General features: G+C 46.1%; 1 pseudogene across 1 annotated transcript; it reads right to left on the bottom strand.

Moving 5' to 3' along the window:
• Positions 1-8,332: 8,332 nt before the first annotated feature.
• On the bottom strand, positions 8,333-23,107 carry LOC308659070 (growth/differentiation factor 6-like; annotated as a pseudogene). The gene is made up of 4 exons: positions 22,958-23,107; positions 22,579-22,687; positions 17,756-18,043; positions 8,333-9,300 (listed from the first exon to the last, which is right to left on the bottom strand). The product of its transcript is annotated as a growth/differentiation factor 6-like (transcript).
• Between the last annotated feature and the right edge of the window lie 1,385 nt (positions 23,108-24,492).

The raw sequence follows: 24,492 nt of genomic DNA on the forward strand, positions 1-24,492 counted from the left end.
CTGTTTATTTGGAAAAGTCATTTGTTCCTGGTCACTAGCAACTAATTCCCAACACACTTCGGTCGTCAAGTTTTAGTAAAAGATGAAACCTGGAGTGAATACATACAGTTATGTTTAAGCCTAAACCAAACACTCTTATAAGAATAATGTTGTCCATTTGTTCTGGACAGCAATTTTTAAGTGAGTAAAGTTAAAAGTTCTTTCTGATACATAAACCATAGAACACTGAGCCTTCTAACCCAGGGCCTTAAATAACCTTAAATTTTCTACCTTGATTTGAATGCTATTGGTGTCCAATAAGCATTAGTCACTAGCAAGGGCAAAAATAATAACAGATCTCAGAAGCCAATTCTCTCCGTGGTTTTCTCAGCTTATCAGGTATTTTAGGTATAAAGCTAGAGATAAGAGAAGTTCCAAAGTAGAACCTGAACCTCCGAGACTTCTAACACTATCAAAACACAGACAGGAAAATATTCCCCTTGTAGATAACTTGAGTGGTTTCAAAGGAGAGGAGTGAAAACATTTGGCAGTCCAAGGGCCTTTTTCTCCAACACACTGAGCCCATCATTTCCCCAGAACTTTCAAATGAACTCTAACAAAAGTAGAGACTGGATTAAACTGTGAGTGAATCTGTGAGCTAGAAAGGAAAGGGACAAAGGGCAGAAGAGAGGTAAAGGGAGCAGCTTCCAGGAGCCCGGGAAATCTTGAGCTTCCTTTTTCTTGAGGTTTTTTTTAATGTAAATTTTTTTATTTATATTTGACAGCAGAATGCATTACAATCCTTATTACATATATAGAGCACAATTTTTCATATCTCTGGTTGTATACATAGTATATTCACACCAATTTGTGTCTTCATGCCTGTACTTTGGATAATAATGTCCATCACATTCTACCATCATTAATTACCACATGCCCCCTCCCTTCCCCTCCCACCCCTCTGCCCGATCTAGAGTTCGTCTATTCCTCCCGTGCTCCTGCTCCCTATCCCACTATGAATAAGCTTCTTTATATCAAAGAAAATACTCAGCATTTGGTTTTTTGGGATTGGCTAACTTCACTTAGCATTATCTTCTCTAACTCCATCCATTTGCCTGCAAATACCATGATCTTATTCTCTTTTATTGCTGAGTAATATTCCATTGTGTATATATGCCACATTTTTTTTATCCATTCATCTATTGAAGAGCATCTAGGTTGGTTCCACAGTTTAGCTATTGTGAATTGTGCTGCTATAAACTTTGATGTGGCTGTGCCCCTGTGGTATGCTTTTTTAAGTACTTTGGGTATAGACCAAGGAGAGGAACAGGTGGGTCAAATGGTGGTTTCATTTCCAATTTTCCAAGAAATCTCCACACTGCTTTCCATATTGGATGCACCAATTTGCAGTCCCACCAGCAGTGTATGAGTGTACCTTTTTTCCCACATCCTCCCCACATCCTTATTGTTGTTTGTCTTCATAATAGCTGTCATTCTGACTGGAGTAAGATGAGATCTTAGAGTGTTTTGATTTGCATTTCTCTAATTGCTAGTGATGATAAACATTTTTTCATATATTTGTTGATTGATTGTACATCCTCTTCTGAGAAGTGTCTCTTCAGGTCCTTGGCCCATTTATTGATTGGCTTATTTGTTTTTTTGGTGTTTCACTTTTTGAGTTTTTTATATACCCTACATATTAGTGCACTATCTGATGTGTGAGGGGTAAAGATTGCTCCCAAGATGTAGGCTTTCTAAAACATGCATTGGACAAAAGATATCCTTTTCAACAAATGGTGCTGGGAAAACTGGAAATCCATATGCAACAAAATGAAATTAAACCCCTATCTCTCACCATGCACAAAACTCAACTCAAAATGGATCAAGGACTTAGGAATACAACCAGAGACCCTGCATCTAATAGAAGAAAAAGTAGGCCCTAATCTCCATCATGTGGGATTAGGCCCCAAGTTCTTTAATAAGACTCTTGTGGCATAAGAATTAAAATCAAGAATCAATAAATGGGATAGATTCAAACTAAAAAGCTTCTTTTCCTTGAGTTATACATGTAAAGTTTCCCAGAGCCTTGAACAGTACCTGCCAGATGGCAATAACTCACTGAATAGCTGCCTAATGACTGAGCAGATGAGAATGCTTCTGGATCCTACCAGATGAAATCCTATCTCCTCCCAAGCAAGTTTCTGAACTTCTCTAAACCTCAGTTTCTTATCTGTGAAGCAGGGTAATGACAACTTGAGTGGTAAAGGTTGCCTTAAAAAATTATGTAGTAATATTCCTGGAATTCCTCTCAAATATAGAAAACATGTTTCCATTAGCACAACTTTAGTATTGGGACCATAGAACCAGATAAGGAGTAAGGATGTACAGTTCCCATTAGATGTCATTTTAACATCTGCAAAGAGTTATACTTCTCCAGACAGGAAAAAATCAGGGGGAAAAATACAGAATTCTGATTACCAAAGTTTAGTGATAAAGTTGAAAGAGGCTAGAATTATTAGAAGAATTATGTAAGGGTGGACTAATCCAACACAGCAGCAGTAAAGCAATTTTAAAGTCAAAGGCAAAAACAAAGAAAAGTCCCAAGAGAGTTTGAAGAATGTAAAATCCAATTAATCCATGAGGAAAATTAGCTACCATCTTCAAAGGAAGTGTGGGATTCAATTTACTCAGATCAGGAGGGAAAAAAATAGTTAAATGGCCTATCTAGAAACCAGAAGAGGTCTATGCATAAAAGCTATGAATTTGGGATTTATTTTATTACGATGACTCTTTAAAAGGGACTTGATGTGTTAGCCAGCGTCTCAGGGAAAATCCATCTCCTTTCTTGACCAAAATACAGATAGATTTGCAGCCACTGTTTGCTGAAATGGTCATTCTATCTTGCTTGTGACACTCAAATTTTTCAGTAGAAGGTTAACGTTTTTGACTCAAAGAAGTTTTAGAATGGAGTTCAGAGATTAATTAAATCAAATCTAGATTATTAATGTGTTCATAATATGTTCAAAAATAGCTTTTGAAATCATTGGGACAATCTGTGAATATCTGGCACTTAAGATGTTTGTAAGTTATAAGAAAATGTAGGGGCTGGGGTGGTGGCTCAGTGGTAGAACGCCTGCCTAGCATGTGTGAGGCACTCGGTTCAATTCTCAGCACTACATATAAATAAATAAGAATAAAGGTCCATTGACAACTAAAAAATATATATATTAAAAAAAGAAAATGTAGTTTATTAAGGTATCTAACAAGTAAACCTCTGATATGAATTTAAATAGGCAATTAATTTTAGATTCCTGATACTAATTCAAAAGGTACAAAGGGCATTGGAATGTTTAATAGAACTTAAGAATCATTACTTTGAGAAATTTAATTCATTAGATTTATATGGAGTGATCTAAGTATATGGAAAGGTTTTTTTTCTGTAAAGAGAGACCTGAAGAGCTTTAAAAGAATAAAATGAGAAAAGTAATGTACAATATTTAAAGAAACTTTTTAACTAAGTTTGTAGCTAAAATTACTTGATTTGGGGAGGTTGATCCATTCGGCTTTGAGTTAAAGAGACATTAGTTAATGGTTCCCTTGAAAGTGACTGTTGAAATTGCTAGATTTATGTAAACTAAGATTTGTTAACTTATTCATTCATGTATTTATTGTCTGCTATGTGTTGGGCACAATTCTGGGCACTAAGAATATAGCAATGAACAAATGAAGAGCAAAATTTATCTTGAGAGGGCATATATACATTAAACTTCAAAGTTTTAAAAGAAAACACAAGTGGCTGGGGTTGTAGCTACTGGTTGAGCACTTGCCTCGAATGAGTGAGGCACTAGGTTTGATCCTTAGCACCACATTAAAAAGAATAAATAAATAAAATAAAGATATTGTGTCCATCTACAACTAAAAAATATTTTTTTAAAAAAATAAGCTATTGAATGTTTTGCTTTCATATACTGGATACTAATATTAAAACAAATTGGCCATAAGTAATGTCTTCAATGCACAAAATTTCTCCTAAGGGACACCAAAAAGTTCACCTTGACAAACGTCTCCATTCATCCTTGTATAAGTGCCTAATTCACATACAACTCTCAAAATGTTGTTTGGCTTGAGTGTTGAATCATCTCCTGTTCCTGTTTTTACATCACTTAGAAGAAATACAAATTCATCAAGATTTTCTTATTAAAATGCAAATGTCTCCAAGGCTGAGGGTAGAGAAATAGTTACATATTCAGATAATTCAATCAGATTGTTTCTCCTGAATTAAGAAATAAATGTTCTAACTTTGGAGATGGAAGTATCCATGCAGAAAAGAAAAATTTCAGGTGGGAGGGACAGGGATTAAGGTGAAGGGCTGGGAGTCCTCAGGGCAGTCAGGAGATTGGGGGACTTGGGTCCCCAGTGTAGAAAAAGTGGTAGAAAAATGCAAAGAATTCTCAACTATTTCAAAAACACCCTCCATAAAGGAGAGAGAAAGAGCTTCTTTTTGCTTTCCTAGGTAACTGTTTCTTAAACCTGAAATTCAAAACTGCTTCGTTTAAAAAAAAAGAAAAAAAAATCCCATTTGAGCAACTTTTGCAAAATGACCTGGAAACTCAACTAAGAACTGTTTCTCTGGGACAATGTTTCTCAGTTCTAAAAAGACAATTTTCAACCAACCTTTTGAAACATATCCTGTTTGTAAATTAACCATTATTTTGATAACCATGGGACACCCAAGGCAGTCCCTACAAAGTGCAGAGAAATTGCCAAAGCCTAAACTATCAGTTCCCTGGACAAAACCAAAGCTAAGAACTCATGGAGTTGTACAACCCACACCCACTTTCCAACTACCCATCATTTTATTTTATTTTATTTATTCATTTGTTTGTACCACAGATTGAACTCTGGGGCATTCAACCACTGAGTCGCATCCCCAGCACTTTCTTTATATTTTATTTAGAGACAGGTCTTGCTGAGTTGCTTAGGGCCTCGCTAAGTTGCTGAGTTTGGCTTTGAACTCACAAATCTCCTACCTTAGCCCCCAAGCCACTGGGATTCTTTTTTTATGCAGGAATTGAACTCAGGGCACTCTACCACTGAGCTACATCCCTGATCCCTCCAGCTGCCCCTTATCTCAGCAGTCACAATTCGAAGGCTGCAGGCAATGTCAGTGGCCCCTGTGGCAGTTCCCCCTTCATCCACCAGCGGTTTATTCCTGGAAATTGTGAATAACAGCAAATTACTCATGCTGGCACCTAGGAACCAATCAGCAAATAAATGACCTGGGACAAAATTGTGTAGACTTTAAAACCTGAGGCTATAGAACTGAGTTTGAATGAGAACTACCACTGCCTGGCTAGATGATCACCAGTAGGTTACTTAAGTTTTCTGTACCTCAGTTTTCTCAACAGTGAAATGGAGTTAAATGAGATAATACATGTACATATCACTCTGCCTGACATGTGGTGAGTTCTCAGACTTGGGCTAGTACAAACATTCCCCAATTTACAGCAAGTACAAACAGAAAAACACCTTCTATCTTCTGCTTGCAGTATGACATAAACATAAAGAGTAATCAGTAATTAAAGAAACTTAAGAAGGATGGGGGTGGTATTGTTATACCTCAAAAGCAGGATGCCCTGGGTTCAAAAAGATACCAGGAAATAATCCAATGCCTATTTGGATTCTCTCGAGATGCTGGAATGAAGCATCAGTTTATGAACATGGTCTAATGAATGACCAGGATTTGGCTTTCACCTGGTGAAGGAACATTTTATTTTCTAAAAATCATTACAGCTGGGCATGGTGGTAAACACCTTTAATCCCAGCAGCACCGGAGACTGAGGCAGAAGGATCACAAGTTCAAAAGCCAGCCTCAGCAACTTAGCAACTTACCTAGACCGTGTCTCAAAATGAAAAGCTGGGAATGTGGCTCAATAGTTAAGCACCCCTGATTTCAATCCCCAGTACCAAAAATAAAAGTAAACAGAGTCATTGCAAAGTTAAGAAGGCAAAGTATAATGATCTAAATTATGAATTTTAAAACAATCAGTGCTTTTTCAAATGTTCAGTCCCCATACTAGAACAAAACACTATGGACAATAATTTCTTGAGAAAATGACTTCTGTAAACAGATGCATATAAACCAGGCTGAGTTATTAAGGGGGAAATGAGTTTAATAATATAGTATTAATCAGATTGTATATCATCCAGGAAAGGTGTACTATAAAAAATGTTTTGAATATTAATTGACCTCTGGTAACTTTAGTGTTGTAAATATTTGTATTATAGTGAGGTAGACAGTTTAAAAGAAAACTCTCCAGTAGACAGACTTAAAATTTTGTAATAATATTTAGGAAAATGATAACTTTATGAAAGAATGAAATATCTGATTAATGCTTAACTTTGTACAACTCGAATATAAACTTTAAAAATATTAGAAATTATAACATTTGAGTGCATATAACGTTTTGTACATTAAGATGAATTGCATGCTGTCCATTTCCTCTTTGCACTTTCAGTCACCTTAAATAAACAAATATATACAGCCTTATCAGAACAACAGTGCATCCAAAGCAAATGTGCATTTTAAATTATTTCTCCTGGCCAAGTCCTTTTTTTTTATTTTCTTAGCATTTTATATTAGCATTTATTATCATTCTCATCCATTCTTGGACAGTTTGTAGTCCTCTGAACCAAATAAGCAACAGGTTTAAATGGGGAGAGAGCAAACCACTTAGGATAACCCAAAACGTTCTTTAATAGTTGGTACAAGTTCCCCCATTTAAACCATTTCATGGTCAAAGATGAGGAGCTCACTCTTCAAAGGGCCTTCTCAGGGGCAGCATTTGAAAATAGTACTGGGCAGGCTGGGGGAAAGTTCACGGTTTTGACTACCTGGGAATGGGTATTTCAGTTTCTCTGTGTGCTCTCTCCTGCTTCCTTCCGGAAGATGAATTCCACCCCTGCCTCCCTCCTTTACAGCCTGTTCCCCAATCTCCCACCCCAAGCTCAATGTAACACTTGGCTCTTTTCACAGTTTCTCATTACTAAGTTTTAAAAACATTGCCTGACTGGTAATTACAATCTAAAACAATTCTTTTGGGGGAGCCCTGGGCGATTGCTGGCTGGTAATCTTTCAGGAATGTCAGAGAGAGGGGAGGGAACATAGATGTTAAGAAACTTCAGAGACAGGGGGTCTCGTCCCCTTTCATCCTTTCCTTCCCTGCTCCAGGCCTGGCCCTTTATCCCATCCTCCTGTGGGGCCAACCATCTCCCCTCCCCATGTAGCCCTTGTACTTCTTGGGCTCTTTCTCCCTCCTCTGTACTTCTTACATTAATAATACAGTTCTCCACCCCTACCTACTTTTTTTTTTAATTAGGAAATCACCTTCCCCTTAGAAGGAAATGTTTGAATTTTGGTAAATTCTGTTTTAAAGAAATCAATTAGAAACAGACATCACTAAGAGCTTTTGGGTGGGCTACCTCCAGCCTGGGCTAATGGACCTTGGTGTCAGCCCTGTCAGAGGGAAGGCCTTGTGGTTTCTCATTATCCTTCAGGGGGTTCCATATGGACTAATTCTTGTCATTCCATCCATACCAGCTCCCTTTTCCCCCCACCAGAAAAAGCAACAGTAAAGACATCCAGTGACCTGAGCTCTCAGGAGTGAGACGGAGGTACCCCATGCCCAGTGCTGGAAGAGGCCAGGGCAGAACTGGTAAATTCATGGGAATATACAAGGGAGTGAAGAAGTCGCCTGGGTCAACCACTCTCAAAGCTCCACTCAAGGCAGAACCCTTTCTGACTTTCCTATTCCATTTGCCAATTCCCTAGGACCTTCTGCTTGGGCGGTCACAAGGCATGGGCTGTGACATGGCTGGAAAGACCCCCACCTTCTTTACAAAAGTAGACACAACCAAACCAAGATATGTTCAAAGGTGGGTGATTATTCCTTCCAGTTTCCCTTTTTAAACTATTATTCTTTTCAATCCATGGAGCAATTGAGAAATGGGTATGCATCTCCCCTCCCCCTACCTCCTATCAAAATCTGGGAGACACACAAGGAAATCCAAAGCCACAATAATAAAGAGAAACAACAACAATAACACAAATAAACTCCTTGGCTTGTTTTTCCAGGGTGGCCAGGCAAGGTGTGAAAATCCATATCTCCCTCTGGGCTGGCAGGTGGAAGTTTCTGGGAAGGCTGTGCTCCCTGCCTCCTCTCTTGCACCCCGCTCTCGCTCCAGGCTGTCCCCCACCACACCCAGCAGCCTCCTCCAAGGCCAGCTTCCTCCTCCTGCTCTCTGCAGTCAGGCCTCCCCTGCGTCCCGGGCCAAGGCTGCAGGAAAGGAACCGCTACCTGCAGCCGCAGGACTCCACTACCATGTCCTCATACTGCTTGTAGACCACATTATTGCCCGCGTCGATGTACAGAATGCTGATGGGAGTCAATTTGGTGGGCACGCAGCAGCTGGGTGGGGTGGAGCCGGGATCCATGGAGTTCATCAGAGTCTGGATCATGGCGTGGTTGGTGGGCTCCAGGTGCGAGCGCAGCGGGAAATCGCACACACCCTCGCAATGATAAGCCTCGTACTCTAGGGGCGCGATAATCCAGTCATCCCAGCCCAGCTCCTTGAAGTTCACGTGCAAGGGCTTCTTACTGCAGCGTAGCCTCGACTTCTTGCCGTGCAGTTTGCCATGACGGCTGGCGAAGGCCGTGCGCCGCCGCCGCCGCCGCCGACTGGGCGAGGGCAGCCAAGGCCCGGCATCCGGGGCGCCCGAAGGCGGTGGCCACGAGCCCTCCGCGCCGGCGCCGGGACCCGCAGCCTCAGGGGAGCCCAGCTGTTCGCGCATCTCAGCGAACAGGTTTTTGCGCTGGGATCTGGTGAACACCACGAGCAGGGCGCGCTCCTGTGGGGACCGCACCCTCCGGCCGAAGCCCAGACTCCGCAGGTCCGGGGGCGGCGGTTGCTGGGGTCCCCGAGGGTGCGCCTGTACCTCCCCGATGTCTGGCTCGACCCACGCGGCCCGCAGCTCCAAGCACAGCTGCTTCCAAGGCTGGTGGTGCAGGCCCTGCCACACGTCGAAGACCTCCCAGCCGGCCGGGGGCGCCCCCTACGGGTCTAGGGTCCTCGAGTCCAACAGCAGGGGCGACAGGCAAGGGAAGAGCTGCACGTGGAGTGGCCCTGAGGGAGGCCCCCAGGGCGCTGCGGGCGCCTGGCGATAGAGCCGCAGCTCTGCGCCCACCAGCTCTTCTTTGTCTGAGAGCGTGGACACATCAAACAAATACTTCTGTTTCCGGAGAGGAGTGTGCGAGAGATCGTCTGCGAGATAAAACATAATTACAGTCAGTTTCACTTAAGGGGGAGATCAGCCCGGTGCTCCCTGGCCGTCTCCAGGAGGAAGAGGGCGGGGAGAGAGCAGTCCAGCTAAACTGACCCGGGCGGCTCCCCGGTTTCCCGCCCCAACCGTGCACGGCGTGGGAAGGGGACACACCAGGACAAGCCCCCTCCTCCTAGTCAGCTTTGGGCTCCCAGGGCAGAAGTCGGTGGCTGCTGGCAATCTGGCTGAGGCAGCGGCTTCCCGGGTTTTCTCCCCAAGAGGCTGCGTAACCACTAATGTGCCCTTTGTGGTCGCAAGTCTGGGCTGTGCTTCCTCCCCAGTCCTCCTCTCCCACCGCTGTTCTCCTTGTCATTCATATCTCAAATGTCACCTCCTCCTAGAAGCCATCCCAGACCACCTTAATCTAAAGTAGTTTCTTTTGGTCACTATCCCAGGGATTGGTTTATTACCTTAGGTTTAGCATTATGTACAATTACCCAGTTTATATTTATTTCTTTACTGGTCTGTCTTTCCCAATACCCCTCCTCATTCGGCCAGGCCAAAGGAGTTGCAACCCTCACTTGCATCTTGCTCCACACATCACCTAGACCCCTGGATGACCTAGAGTACACGCTGGTCAGTAGTGTGAAACTTTACAGGGAAAGGTTCTCAAACTGGTTGCTCAATTAGAATCTTCTGGAGAATTTTAAAAGTACCAGTGCTCCACCTTGATCCAGCTAATTGAACCCCTTATCTAAGGGTAGGTCCTGGGAGTGTGGTTCTTGAATGTTTGTTGACAGCTTTTCTTTTCTTTTTAATTTCCAAGGTGATTTAAAGATGCAGTCCTAACTGCAGAGCCCCCCCCCCCAAATTCAGAGTCACATTGCTGCCATCGGGCAGTTTTGCTGAGGCATTTAGGCCCAAAACATTGCAGACAGAAGGAAGAGCTGCTATGTGATTTCCTTTCTTCTCTTTCTTCCATTTCTTCCTTCCTTCCTTACCAACAAATAAAAGTAGTGAGGCTTTCAAATATATGGCTGGAGTGGGAGGGAGTAAATCAACATGCCCACCAGACATTCATTGAGAAGTACCTGCAGTCAATGAGAAATAGATATATATGGAAGAAGAAAACCTTAACCATGTACAATTACACACACACACACACACACACACACACACACATCCACACAGAGTGATATCCCCCCCCCTTCCTTTCCTTACACCCAATATAAAATTTCCTTGGTTTGCAGCTAGACCTGAAGACAATTTGTTGTTGTTGTTGTTGTTACAAGTGAGAAAAAGAAATTTGGGACATATAGAGGGCAGCAGGCTTTAAAAATCCAAGGCAAATTCTTCTGAACCAAGACAAAATTGGACTCCTTTTTGACACATTGGTGCATGAAGCCAACCCACTTCAATGTGCAAAGCGGAAAGCTAACCAGATTTTCCTGGGCCGCCTTCCCATAAAATATTTACAACCCAGCAAATACAAAAATCCCCAAAGCCCCTAGCTTTCCCCAGAAGCTAGTAAAGTTTGGGTCGATTTCAATAGTAAAAGTGTCACTGGGTCCTGATCTGACCCTCACTGCCTGTCCAGATGTAGCCCAGGGCCATGGGCTCTGGAGCCTCAGCCACACCCAGTCAGCACTCTGGGCTGACTGCAGGACCCAATGCCCCTCTCTAACACACATGCCCTGACCTGAGACAGAGCTGCGGGAAGGGTAAGAGAGGTGAAAAGGGAAAAGCTGCTAGAGGCAGTTGATTTATGGAAGCCAAGACCTTCAAACCAGCCAGGGTCACATTAACATCAGGGGGAATTCAGCATACTTTCTTCTTAAGAGAAACCTGTGACTGACTATGCTTAGCCATTGCCCAGATTTCTGGACCTATTGCCATAGACTTCACTTCCATACCTCCCCCCTAAACCCACCAGTGAGGGCTGTGATGACAGGGACAACCCTCAGGCATTTGCTGTACAAGTTAAATGTTGTGAGGACTGGCATGATTCTAATTGTTACTTTATTAACTTCAGTTTTATAAGGTATTATGTTGTATAAGGTATTTGTATTGTTCTCATACTACAGATGGGAAAACCAAGTCTTTAAGAAATTAATTATCCAAAGTCAGGATATGGTGATACTGAGATCCATTTTTCAGTCTATTTAGTTCCAGAGTTGGAATTTTTAGTCCCTAAGCCCCAGTGCCTCATCACTGTAGTCCAGGTATTGGAATCTAGAAGCAGCCAATAGTGGCCAGAGTTTTAGGGAAGGAGAACACAATCCAAACAATATTTGCATTACATGATAGGAACAAAACCTGACTTCCCTTAGGAAGTCATTTCCATCTCTGTTTACAAAACTCTTGAGATAGTCTGTCACTAACTGGAGAGCATTAGTCAGAGATAATTTCTCTCCCGTGCAACATGGACAGATCAGCTTGCATTTATTATCATTTTTTTAAAAGTGTGGGCTGATAAATGGTTAGTGCGTGGTCGAATCAAAACTGAGGCAAGCATCTGTAGCAAAAGGCACTTACTGATTCTACAACCTTGGGATTTCTAATAATCTTTCTAGCAAGACCAGCCCACATTTACCCTTTCAAAGACACTGAGAGGAATGCAAATGCAGCCTTCCACTTCCATCCTGTTCCTGTCTCTTCCCACTCCAGTAGCATCCCACACTTCCAGGGACCTCACCTACATGCATGTGGACCCTTAGCCCACAGATCTCTGCATCCCAGCTCAACAGACACACATACACAACAGTAGTATGGTTCTCTCTTGGGAGGATAGACCTGCTAAAGAAGCCCTCCAGGTATTGGAAGTGGTCTCAGGGATATTTGTGCAAGCATTTTGTGGCCCAAGTATCTAGAGATTGGTCTAGAATATTGGCTTTCAAAGCTGCTAATCCTGCAATGGTCCCTACATCTACAACACAATCACAGAGAAACATTAGAAATGCTAATTATCTCAGGCCCCAGAGGTTTGAGGTGCATTTCTAATGAGCCCTAAGGTGGTGCTGATTCTGCAGGTCCAGGGAATCACACTTTGAGAGCCACTAGTGTAGGAGGGTATGTCTCCTAGGCTTCTTAGATTCCCTGCTCTATAGGACACCACATAGGGAGGGGTATCATTGAAGGAAGGGAAAAAAACAAGGTCCTCTAAAGCGCTGAGCCAAAAGCAGGGTCTTAAGCTGGTATCACCAGACCTAGTCACTATCTCTCTCAGCTCCTTCCTGGACCCCACAGCCACCTTCATATTTTTAAAATCCTTTCAACCATATCATCTCTCACTAGGTCTCTAGAACCTCTAACCCCTAAACAGAGGGTCCCTGAAGGTGGCTGCTCTACACAGATCCCCTACAGACCACATTCCCCACCTGCCTGAACCTGCTCTGGAGCCATGCATCACAGAAATAGTCCAGAGGAGGCCTTGCCCTGGGGAGTGTATGTATCACCATGCTCTGTAACCTGTAGACACTTTACCTGCAGACCCGGCTTCACAAGGCTGGCCCAGGACCATGGGTCACCTGTGTGCAGGAACCTGGCCCTTCCCACTGCCTTGCAAAAACTACCTCTCCCACTAAGTCCTATGTAAATGAGGAGTAATGTCATAAAATGACTCCCTTCCCTTAACTAGACTGCACTTTCCTTTTCAAACTCTGTGGCACTTACATCCTGGAAATGAATCCTAAGCTTTAGGCCTTTAAATTGAAAATGATCAGTAATACATCCTGGGCGTTTTGTATTTTGCTTTTAATTCGAATTGTTACAACAAAGCTCATACCCTCAGTTAACTCAGTGTTTGTTGAGTATTAGACATAGTGACCTTTCAAGTTATAGTTGCTGGATTTATTTATCCTCTCTCCCTGGGAGGTGAGTAGAGACAGGAGGAAGAGAGAAAGAAGGAAGAAACAAATCACTGGCATATTTGAATAAAATCCTTCATAACATGGAAAGCATGTTAGTAAAAGGCTAAGAGCTCCTCACAGATACAGTTCTGGTGTGCATTTAATTTAAAAAAAATAATAATTAAATAAACAAAATAGGAGAGAGAGTTTGTTCAAAGGGTACAATGTTTCCAATAGGCAAAATGAATGTAAGTTAAAAATACAAAATTTGGCAGGGCATGGTGGCACAGGTTGTAATCCCAGTAACTCTGGGAGGCTGAGACAGGATGATCATAGCAAGTTCAAGGCCAGCCTCAGCAGGTCTTAGCCCCAAACAACTTACAGAGACCCTGTCCCAAAATAAAAATAAATAAAAGGGTGGGGATGTAGTTCAGTGGTAAATCTCCCCTGAGTTCAATCCCCAGTACCAAAAAGGGGGGGGGGGGTTATAAAGGATTAAAGAAGAAAACATGTGAGGGAACAAAAAAGGAACTAATTACCTAAAAGGTAGATACCAATGTGCCTATGTTAACTGAAGAAATTGGCTTAGAAAGGTTAGAGCATCTGTCCATGGTCACAGCATGTGGCTGGAGGAAGCTAGGGAAGCAAACATCAGAGTAGAAAGGAAGATGCCTATGGTGCCACCACCAGATTCCCAGAAACCCAGCCCCAGGGCAGCCCAAAGGAGACTGCACAGCACTGCTGAGGTGGCCGCACCCAGGTGCCTACTGTAGAAGACTGCTCCCTGAGCCAGTCAGTAGTGGGTTTCCAAAAACCTGAAACTTCCTTTGGTTGGAGACTTGGGGACACAAAGGCAGGCATTGCATTTCCCCCAAGACATCACTGGGATATGTCTGCAGCTACTGACCAGATGACTGGACAGACCCAGCAGACCTAATCAGCCACACAGTCACACCTCCCACCCACATACCCTGAGGCATAGACCCTGTGACTAGGCAACAGCTCAGCCTGAGTGTTCTGGGCTTTCCCACCGGACACACCTAAACTGGGATGGGGGGTTGAGAATAATCACTCATCTTTGCAAAGGAAACCTCAGAGGTCTTAGCTGCTAAGCCTTTCCCCACTCCCTCATTTTAGAGACAGCAGCATCACTGAGCATCATAATAGACATGTGCTGGGAGCTTTTTAGGGCATTTTTTACTGAGTCCTTCTTGCAAGCATCAGAGATAGTTCTTGTTTTATATATATATATATATATATATATATATATATATATATATATATATATATATATAGTCATATTTATTTATATGCAATGCTAACAATCAAACCCAGAGCCTTACACATACTAGGCAAGCACTCTACCACTGAGATACAACCCCAGCCCCTAGAGATCAATCTTACCGTTATACTCATTGGTAGATGAGGAAACTGAAGCTCTTAGAGGTATCTCAACTCACCCATTGTCTCCCAACTAGTAAGGGACAGTTAGGGGAAGTGCTGAAGTTCCCAATTTCAAACCTGGAACCCTAGTCCTGAGGTCACATCTTTTTACATGGGTCCTGATTGGGCAGTAGAACAGAAGAAAGGGGAAACAGGATGTGTTCATCCTAGATGTAATCAACACTGGGTGGGCTGGGTTTCCCTAGCCTCCTCCCTTTTCTTTAGCAGAAGGAAGACTTTCAAGCTCAGAATTCACTGCCAGGTTTGGAGTCATTTCTCCCCTAGGTATCTCAACTTCAGCACTGCCCTGAGATATTATCAGGTTGGAAAACAAGCCAATGTATGAGATGAGTGAAAATGAACCACCAGTCCCTACCCCTGGAAAGTCAAGACCTCTCAGAGTACTGGGTGCTTCAACTATTTACTGTACACCTGGGATACCATTATTTCCTAGGTATCCCATGAGGATGGACATAGTCCTGAGTCAGGCCCTATTAAGATCTCAGCCTTGTGAAATAATGGCCATTTCCTAAGCCTCCTCACCAAATTGGAGAATTTGGGAGCAATCCATACAGTTCACCCTTTCCAGAGTGTTCTTGCTTGACCCTAGTACTATTGCTTGACATACTAGCCTACTAATTGTAATAGCAAATACCCATATAGCACTATGTGCTGGGCATGATCTAAATTCTTTTAATCTTCAAAATCACCTATAATCTGGCCATGGCACACAGAATATACCAACTGAAATTTCATGCCATACACCATAAAATTGTACAATTGTTGTGTCAATTAAAGTAAAAAAAATATTTTTCAAAAACTTGCCTCTGAAAAAAAGTATTACTATAAACAAAAACATAGGAATCTAAAGAGTAAACTAGCCCAAGATAGTAAGTGGTAGAGCTGGCAGCTTAGCTCCAGTATCTGCCTCTGCTCTCCATGTCCCAGCCCTTGATGTCTGTGCCTCAGTGTTTTAGCTCTTACATACTTCCCATGCCTGGAAGGAGGAAGGGCTTCTCCCCTGGTCTGCAGAATCACTCATTTCCTAATCAGCAGAACTGAAGAAATTTCACAATAAGACTGTTGAAAAAGAACTTACAAGGAAAGAATTTTCTCATTTACAAAATGGTAATTATAATTACAGCTCACGGGGCCACTGGACAGGGCAAAGGAGATAAGTGTGAGTAATTTCTGGAGAAGTTATACACGTGTTAGTTACTACTGACAATGTGAAATGAGCATAGGAATTGACTAAGTGACAAAAATTTCAATCCTGATCTGTGACCTAGTGACTTGGTGACATTGGTTAGACTAAGTTACATAATCTATCCCAGACTCATATGTCTCCTCTGTAAAGTGGGAGAACCACTGCTCCCTTGCAGGATCATTGCAAAGGTCAGAGTCAAGGCACCCAGGGGTCACAGTTCATGGAACACCCCCAGAAATGCAGCCAAAATTACTATAACTACCAAACATCGTGGTAGGAAGAGGTGGAGCTGTCCTTTTCTTGGTCTCCTTTAGGAGATGTGATTCAGTTCTCTCCACAAGATATCCAGAAGTGAATGGATGTAAGGCACTGCTGGGCATCATGGACAAAGAAAGCAGCAGGTGCTTCCTGTTCCTGCTCTTCCTGCTCAGAGGAGGTCCAGTGAAGGTCAAGGCTCATCTGGACTGCAGCCTTGCTCCTATTATACTGATTCTTCTCAATCCTGTCATGACATTTCTGACACTGCTGTCCCTTCCACAATGCCAGGTGACCAAGGACCTCTACCCTATCTCATCAAGGATTGGGTCTTTCTGCAAGTTTTCTCCTGGGGTGTGGGGAACGAGGCTGGCCCATGTACTAACTCACAAGACTAGAGGGCAGGGGCAGGGGCAGCCCCAGGTGGCCCTGGAATTCCTCTCTCTTCTCTTGGCAACTTTTCTGGTGCCTGGTCTACAATCTTTCCTGGGTAGGGAAAGAATATTCCTCATCCTCACTTGACAAAGGCCACTGACATGTTGGGGCAGCACGTGTAGAAATGAATGACCCTTTGGCTGCAGCACACTGTGGTGAGATTGGAACCTGCTGCCTGTCAGCTAGGGAGATTGTCTTGGTGGGTCTGTACTCCTTCACCGCCACACACTCACTGGCCCAGCTTTTCTCCAGGTCTCTGGCTTTCCTCGGTGCCTTCCCCAAATACTTGGCCTGCATTCCATTCCTCAGCTTCTTCTCTCTTTCCAAAGACCATAAAGGCTCAAGGCGTGTCCTCTTCCACTGAATTTCTGCTTTTCCCATCCTCTAGCCCTGGCCTGGTAGATCTGCACCCTACACACCATGAGCCTGGGCTTTGTAGACCCCGTGGGCTAAGCGGTTCTGGTAGTCTGGGTCCCATGGAGAAATTCCATCAAGGTAGGATCATCATGAGGCAAACATGTGAAACTTGGGTGGAAAGAAGGGAAAGAGCACCTTGGCTCCCAAACAAAAGAAAACACAACTGCACGCGTTCGCTGCGGAGCCCTAGCAAGCTTTCCAAGGAGGCAACTCCAACCCCACTGGCACTGATTTTTGGCGGACGTCAAGGGCCAGGGACAGACCTTTTCCCTGAGCACAGAATACAACCAGCAGAAGTCACCTTTTGTCGCTAGTTGTATGAACTTTGCCGGTGAAAATTTTCTGGGCTCTCGCTCTCTTGGTGGGCGGTGGCGGAAGAACCAGAGAAGAAGAGCCAAGATCGAAGACACTGCCCCAGGCATCTGTCGTCTCATCGCGGTCAAACCCTGGGCTCCGGACTATTGCGGCTCAAATATTCGTTTGATAACACAGCAAATCAAAATCAATCAGAAGCTCGTCCCCCAACCCTCCCTCACACCTTGCTGCCTCATGCAAGCAGCCTGCTCTGTCCAGGAGTTTCCGCAGGTCGCCGCCCCTGGATAAGGTGCTGGGCCCGACCAAGGTGATTTGCTAGGGTGAACTTCCTTGAAGGGTCCACAAGTAGCCAAGGGGAGCAACACCGGCACTGTAAGAACGGCTCTGGGGGCAGAGGTTTTCTCAGTCCAATAGCCGCCTTCGGAGCTGGAACACGACCCGGTCGCTTGGTTTGCAGGCTTCAGATGAAAAGTAAAAGATGCCCTCCCCAACCAGCACTGAGGTTGCAGATAGAGGGAGGGGTTCACACTGGCTTGCAGTCGTGGGCAGACTGTTGGGCTTTCAGCGCTTTGTGGTTCTGCGCAGGAGAAACTGCAGTGATGTGTTCTTTAAGGTGCTGAACTGGGTCCAGACTCAGAAGAAAGGAATCGTGGCAAGCCCGCGTGAGAGGTGGATCTTGGTCTGACTTTCGAAACAACGAAACAAAGTGGCAAAATGAGATTCTTGCTGTTAACTGTAGGCGGTAGCCTCGAATTTTTTTCAATTTCTCTCCGGAGGGAGCTTCCAAGCGGCGGTCGTCGCGGAAGTCGGGAAGAGGCTCTTTGCCTGGAAGCCAGGTTTGCAACGCAGGCGCACCGATTTCCCTAGTCTCCTATGCTATTTAGGGATGACCCCACCCCACCCCGAAGCCAACCCTCTGCTCTTCTGCTCAAACTCAGCACCAACTTGTGCCAGAGGCCAGCCCCTCTCGTCACTTGCACGCCCATTATCTGGTCCTTAAACCAGGCCCCGCCCCCAGGCTCCCGGGCCACTGGCTGAGCAGCGCGCGCTCCTCCAGAAATGGTCGCAGCCCGCAAGCGGCGGGTCTGCTCCAAGATCCTGCAGCTCTTCACTCCAAATGTACCTATCCGTCGGCCTCCAGCAGTGCGTGCCAATAGACAGTCCTAGGACGGCAACCTTGGCACCGTTCGACCCACAAGGACCTGCTTAATTCCAATGAACAGGAGATACTATTTAACAGACTTTAAGCTTAAAAATAAACAGGACGTGGGGAGAGAGTGGGAGAATGCCACGCAGTGGGTGAAATGGATACACATCCCAGCTTCCCACACCCCAAGGGTTCGGTTCAATTCTGTCCTCTCATCTAAAGAAATCATTGTCGGATCCAGATTACTCAATACTCGAAGGATTATCGAACTAATTAATGCCTTTCACTTTAGCTGAAAACCACCAGGAGTTATTGTTGATTTGCCCTGGGTAGTTCGAAGCATTCAGCAGTCCTGGCAGGAAGCAAAAGTTCGGCTTCTACCCTATTTCTAACATACTCCCTGCCCCCAACCTCTCCATTCCGTTCCCTCCCCACCACCTCATCCAGGAAGATGCACCACCATTGGGGAGGTATGCTGGTATCCCCAGGACTCCTGCTAGGAAAAACAGGAGTTTTTTATATACGTGGGCCTCCATCAATGCAGCACCCCGTATTCCCAGAGGATCCAGGCGGCATGCGTGCTCTGTGATCAGAAAGGAGAGTTTTCATGTCCGGAATCTGTTGGGGGTGGGGGGCGAGGGGGGTAGTTGTCACAAGGCCTGCCGTAGGATGTGGCTTGGGTGGATTTTAATTATTTTCTCTTAATGTACAGAAATGTTGATCCCCTCCCCCACCAGCAACTCCACTGCACAAACACCTAGAGGCCTGACAGCCTCCACAGTTGAGGAAAACACACAATGTCCTCCTCAGATTAGCCTCTCTGGCTCACCAAGAATGCCGGTGCAACCTGCCTTCTCCCTGCAGAAGACACTAGGTGTTTTTAGCTTCTTGATTGTCCTTGTAAGGAGTCTCTTATGGCCTTATGGATGGGGATGACAATAACTGATACAAATAAGGCCATGGGCAAGGAATTGGTTTGTGGCCTTTAAGGTAGAATCTTTCTATCTAGAAGAACAGAACAAACTTCTAGTTTAAGGCTTCCTCCCCTTTCCCCCTAGGGCTTTCCCCAGAACCCTGTGGTTCACCGGCGGGAGGAGCATCTTGAACCTGGACTTCCTTACAGACTCCGCACTGGTGATCCTGCCCGCGCGCTCTCACACGCACACACTTGAACACTTAGCAAGACTTTCCCAAGGTTGTTCCCTCTTTCCGGGGAAATAAAGCCTAGATTGGAACCTTCTGCCGGCTTCCTCACTTAGCCGTCTGGTCTGAATTAGTGTTTTTATAAGGGACTCAAACAAATCGAATACAAGGTCACCAAATAATTAACAGTTGCGAATTCCCTCCGTCCCCATTAAAATACTTCCTTGCTTATATTTCATTTTCCGTTTGCCAACGACAACAGGGTCCCGACAAAAGCGCTTCGGCATTGATTACACCATTCTGCGGCCCAGGTCCACCCAGAAACCCGCTGTTTTGCATAAACACGATGTACTAGACGAACTTCAGTCGTGGAGGGAACTATGTGTCTTTGAATGTCCTGGGGCAGAAGGCCTATCCTCAGCATTGTCCTGCCCTACCCCCTGATAATCACGATCCACGGGGTGACTGGAAAAGTCAACATGCAATTAGCAGCAGAATCTCCGGAGAGTCGTTTCTAGGTGTCAATTTCCTCAAGGATGTTCCGACTTCGTTTTGGTATCTATTCCTTACTGGCTCCTTTTTAAGACCATTGTTGTAAAAACAACAACAAAAATTTAAATTAAAGAGTATTCTCATTTCAAAGCCATCTGGAAATCTAACTCAGCAATACTTTTTATATTCATTTTGTTTCCTTCATCCTTGAGAGTTTTTTTTCTTATATGGTGCTTATATAAGCTTGCAATTCTAAGTCAGTCTCTCTCTCTCTCTCTCTCTCTCTCTCTCTCTCTCTCTCTCTCTCTCCTCCATCCCTCAGCCCAGTTGAATTCTTTCATAGAAGTTCTAATTGTCTGTTTTTCCCAGGCCCCAGGATTGGGAGCCTGGGGCTCCAGTACTAATGTCGTTTTTAATGAGTGATTTCATGAGCTAACTGTAATTTTGCTATATCCAATTGATCCATTCTGATCCTTTGCCTGCACTGATACACATACAGGCACATGCTTTCTCATCTTTATGAATCCAAACTCACGTTTAAAGCACAATAAAGGCATTTTAAAAAGATCAGGGATCTAATGAGTTTTGTGCCTCTGTTAAAATAAATATAAGAAGAAGCCAGGTACAACACAAATTCAGACCTTTAAATTTAATGTTGCATGAGAACTCCTAACTAGTTTTTTAAAGAGTAGAGTGGAATATTAGGCCACAAAGAAAATCTCATTTTTTTAACTTCTTCTTGCCACCATCCTTAAAAAATCCTCTTTCCCCTTACCTACCCGTATAGTGCCCTGTTTTGTATTCAGAGTTTAGTACCTTATATGAATTTTCTCCTCTTACTAGCTAGCTGAGTGACCTTGATCAACTTACTTAACATCTCTGCCTTAATTCACCTGTAAAACAGGGAAGTAACAGGTGAGAATTAAATGTAATAATTCATACAATAGATTTTAGCAGAGTACTTGCCCACAGCAACAGTTCAGTAAATCTTGATCGTCATTATTATCCTTAGATGTTTAAAGAGCAAACCAAAAGGAAGAACTTTTTTTTAAACCTTGCAATAAGGTCTCTTCATGGAGGTTGAAAGAGGTAGCAGCAGCAGGTGGAATAGTATAGTGACATCTCAGTTGAGCTAGAGCACTTTTCACTCATTGAGGACAGAGTTAATCTCTTCCATTCTCAACCTCAGGCTTCAGGTATAACTTAGGTTCCCAGGTTAGGAAGGCTTTTGACAAATACTGTGAGTCACTCATGCCTCTTAAACCGGCTTTGGGGCTCCTTCCCTTTCCTTTGCTCCTCCCCTTGGGGGACCCTTGCTCCTCAGAGCCAAGCCTGCCACACTCTTCAGCGATTTAAACACCCCTGAGGCAACACAACTGACCCAGTACTAGGCTGGCCCCTGCTCTTTCCTCCTTGCCCTGCCATCCTTAGGTTGGGGGAGGGGTTGTTGCAGGGTTTGGCGCGTTTAAGAACCCCCGCGTGAGACCGGCGGAAGTCCTCGCCAGGAGCCAGGGATGCACGGCTAGCGGGTCCCTTCCATCACGGGAGACTAGACACCGTTTGATATGTTATGACATGCACCCTCAATTAGATCGCTGAGTTGAAACACTCCAATCAGGGGCCCGATGCTAAGCAAGCCCCGGAAGGTCCAGCCCGAGGTCACCGCCGGTGACACATCAAATCAAAATCAGTGAGAGGGAAAGTGAGGCTTTTCCTTTATCAAGCTAGGGCTGCAGCTAGCAATGTACCCCCTCCTCTGCGCTCCCCTCCCGCCCGCAGCTCCGCACTCCTTCTCGAGGCATGCGACAATCCGCACCGCCTTCCTAGACAACTAGCTGTGGTTCTTCACGTTTTCTGGGAACTGGGGAGTGGAGGGGACTCAGTATTTGAAGTTGCGGTTTCAGGAATCAGGCTGCATCTCCCACCCAGGGCAGACCTCTCGCAGCCCCAGCTCTTGATGGTTTTCTGGGGTTGAGGCTGGACGGACGTCTGGGGTTCTGTCCGACTGGCCTAGAGACCTTGGCTCGGGAACAGAAGCCCCCCCAACCCAGGCGCGAAACCAATCTTTTCCTCTACCTCCTGCGCCCGGTGGCTCACAGAGTGGTGCCCCAGGGTCTGGGATCGGGGAGGCTGCAGGGCAAGGTACGGTGAAGAGAGTTCGTATCTACAAGGGACACCTCTTCCCCCTTGCCTGAATTCAGAAGGTCTCCATAGGCAGGGTCCCTTGGTCTAATGCCAAACTCACAGGACACAGCCAGCCAGTCAGGTGTGCGTGCTTGGGGGGGAGGAGCAAAGATTCTTGCCACTTCCCGGGAAAAGAAAAAGAGCGCCCAACTGCCGGCCAGCCTAGGCCTCCAGGATTTCTTCCCTTAGGGAAGGCCTCTTTAGTTTTCTTTTAGCTTTCTTAGCCTCTCCTTTGGCAAGGTAGAAAAAGCGGAAAGTTAGAGGACTTGGAGTTAGGGTGTCAGGGGGATGCAGACAAGCAGTACCTGGGCAGGGGACCTAGTTGCAGCACTAAGAAGAAGCCACATGCCTTTGCAAAAGTGACTTTTGTAAACCTAAAATCGTCATAAAATACATGGCGTTAATTTGCCGTCAGGACCTTTCAGCAGCTCATAATCCCGCTGACCTTGGTCTACAGCCGAGCACGCGGCCGTGGGCAGGACCTCCGTGAGCAAGGAACGCAACTGCAAGGTAGAAGTTAAGGGCTCAAGACGCTGTAGAACCAGGACTGAGAGCCGTTAGCTCGCTTTGAAAAGCTTTAAGAACGCGTGAGCACTCAAGCAGCCATAGCTGAGGTAGTTGAGCAGGCTATTCTGCAGGAAGCCCAGGGCTCTCTGGGTTCCTGGGCAGTCCCACTTTCACCCACCTGGAAGTGGAACCCTTAGCGAAGTTAAGTCTGGGGAATGGATAGCTATAGCTGCCTAAATCTCTTCTCATTTCTTGCTTCTCCTTGCCCTTCTCTTTCCCCTTCCTTTCCTTATGCCCTTGGTGGAGTCCAACTCAGGGGAGGACGAGGAGGAGATGGAATCTTGCTGGAAACCGGGCAAATCCCACAGGAAACTGATGAGGAAAACGGCCCAGAGCAGGACCCTGGGAGTATCCATGGCGAGAAAGTGGCCGTGTTTCCCCAAGAGGCGGCGGCAACGGCGCTGGGCGCGAAGGGTACTGAGTGGCTGGACAGCGGCTGGGGCCCGGCTCCTCGGGCAGATTCCGAGTGCGAAGAGCCGGGTCCCAGGCACACAAACCCCGGGCCTGCCACTCCCCCTCCCGCCCCTCGCCGGGAGGGGAGGGGAGACCGGGCAGTGCAGGGGAGGGGAGGGTGGGAGGAGAGGCTGGGTGGTGCGGGCAGGAGGTGTGGGGGAGAGGGGCCGCGGTGTGCCGGTGTAGCAGGAAGACACAGCGCCCCCGCGGGATGCGTGCGGGATGGCCGGGAGGAGGTCGCAGAGCTGGTCCTAGGCAATGGCTTGGGGAGGGCGGGCCGCCGTCCCGCGGTTGGGGAGCATGGGCCTGCCCTCAGCCACAGTGTACCTCTAGCACTCTCTGAGGAGCGGTCGCCCCGCAGCGCCTCGCGGGCTCTAGGTCCTCGCCAGTCGCTGCACTGAGCGGCCCGGAACCAGGAAGGCGACAGAGGCGGCGGCGCCCCCGAGAGACAGCTGGGATCTGGCGCCCCTACAGCTGGCTGCTGCGCTGGCTCCGGGCGGTGGTACCTTCTCTCCTCGGCCCCAACCGCCAGGCGGGTCCTTGGCTGCCCTCAGGGACCAGCCCAGAGCCTGAGAAGCCTCGCGGTGGGCCCGACGCAGGGCCCAGCACCGGACAGTCCCATTCTCTCCGTGGGGTACCGCTCTCCACAAAGACAGGCGTCTATTCCCAACCCTCGAGGTCAGGCAAAGGCCACGAGTCTTTAGAGTTTGGATCAATGCTAAGAGCTGCTGCGCTCCCCTGCAGGCCCCAGCCTCTCCTGTCGCAGTCCCCAACTTCTCCTGACGCTGGCTTTAGCCGCTGAGTTTCTCCGTCGCCGGCTCCCGGGCTCCAGTTGCCTCCTGCGGCCTGCCCCCCACCTCAAGTGCAACCCCATTTTCCTTCTCTTCTGTCCTTCTGGTCTTCAAGACTTCCTCTTTCCCCAAGTTCCTTCTGCATTCCAATCTTTCTTTCCCCAGCCTGCTTTTCTTCTCGCACTGCCCTCCCATCTCTCTCTGCTTCCCACCCTCTGTCTTCCCGGCTTCCCCACTCCCCTTCCAGCGGACCCCTCCCTTTTCAGCTCTACCCCAATCTGTTTCTCTTCAGCCCAGCCTCGCCCCATCACGAGTTTCCTTTATCTGTCCCCAGATTCCCCATGCCTGTCTTTCCCGCCCACTGCCTCGCTCCTTCCTGGGCCTGAACGCAGGAAGGCTGGCGGCGGAGTGCTGCTCCTGGCTCCCACAGTGCTCTGTGCCCTGGACTGCTATAGAAGTTTCCTTGCACGGTTATTGGGTACTCAAGCACAGATCAT

This window comes from Spermophilus citellus (assembly GCF_964194105.1).
Source record: "Spermophilus citellus genome assembly, chromosome: 10".
In the NCBI taxonomy this organism is placed as follows: Eukaryota; Metazoa; Chordata; class Mammalia; order Rodentia; family Sciuridae; genus Spermophilus; species Spermophilus citellus.